This window comes from Parus major, chromosome 25LG1, assembly GCF_001522545.3.
Source record: "Parus major isolate Abel chromosome 25LG1, Parus_major1.1, whole genome shotgun sequence".
NCBI classification, from domain to species: domain Eukaryota; kingdom Metazoa; phylum Chordata; class Aves; order Passeriformes; family Paridae; genus Parus; species Parus major.
In genome coordinates this window covers 121,850-123,014 of record NC_031793.1, presented here as the reverse complement: position 1 = coordinate 123,014, position 1,165 = coordinate 121,850, and the positions used below count along the sequence as shown (strand labels likewise).

The following is a 1,165-nucleotide window of genomic DNA, read 5'->3' as shown; positions in this document are numbered from 1 at the left end:
GATGGGATGGGGGCTCCAGGGGGATCAGCCTGGCTGGAGATGTGCTGGAATCAGCCCCAGCAGAAGGTGCCTGAGCTCCTCCACAGCGTGGGAGAGGCGGCTGCAGCCTCCCAGAGCCAGGAATATCCCTGGAGAAGCTTCCCAGGAGCTGTGCAGTGCTGGGAACAGCCCAGGTCACTGCTTTGGTTATTTATTTAACTCCAACAAATCTTTTCACCGCCCAGAGCACGGCAGTAGGGGCTAAACAGCTCCAAGTTTTTCACGTTTTTGTCATTGCAGTGTTTTCATCCCAGAATTTACATTTCATGTTGGACTACCCAGTGACAGAAAGGAGTGTCCTGGGCCTCTGCTCCCTGCCATGGCCAAAGGGCCACGTTTCACCCTTCTGATTTCCCATTTGGGTGGCAAAAAGCTGCTGTGTCATCCCCTGGGCCAGCCCCTCTGCCAGGGTAAAGCTGCTCTCCTTTCACTCTGCTCTCATTTTCACTTCTCTCTCTGGAATTTTTATTCTCAGACAAGTGACGTTATATCCTAATTGGAATGTTCCTTGGCTTGCCTTAAAGAGGTTTGATTGGATTCTGCAGCTGCTTCTGGACTTTGAAATGGGGTCATGCCAGGAGGGGAGGAAGTCAGGTGGTTCTTCTGTTTATTTATTTAATAAACAGCCCTCCAAGCCTCACCTTGGGTTTCAAAGGAGTGTGGGAGGGGTCAAGCCTGGCATTTTCATGATCAGAGAGTCAGACTGGGAAACCAAACCTCCCTGGGCAGCTCCTGCCAGTGCCTGACCCCCTTTCCATGGGGAAATTCCTGCTGCTCTCCACCCTGAGCCTCCCCTGGCCCAGCCTGAGGCCGTTCCCTGTTCTCCTGTCGCTGTTCCCTGGAGAAATCCTGACTCCCCTTCTGTCAGGGACTTGTGCAGAGCCAGAAATTCCCCTGAGCCTCTTTCCCAGCTCCCTCAGCCTCTCCTGGTGCTCCAGCCCCTCCCCAGCTCCGTTCCCTGCCCTGGACAAGCTCCTGCTCCTCAATCTCCTCAAAACCAACCGCAGGGTTTGAGGTCCCTCAGCAGAGGCAGCGAAGGGCACTGGGGTCACTGCCCTGCTCCAGCCACCCTGGGACCGCTCCAGGCCAGGGGCCATCGGCCTCTTCCCCACCTGGGCACACCTGG

At 55.7% G+C, this 1,165-nt stretch overlaps 1 long non-coding RNA gene across 1 annotated transcript; it reads left to right on the top strand.

Annotated features, from left to right (window-relative positions):
• Positions 1 to 31: 31 nt before the first annotated feature.
• LOC117245516 lies at positions 32 to 679 on the top strand. The gene is made up of 2 exons (XR_004500250.1): positions 32 to 449; positions 564 to 679. It is a non-coding gene; the product is annotated as an uncharacterized LOC117245516 (long non-coding RNA).
• The last annotated feature ends 486 nt before the right edge of the window (positions 680 to 1,165 follow it).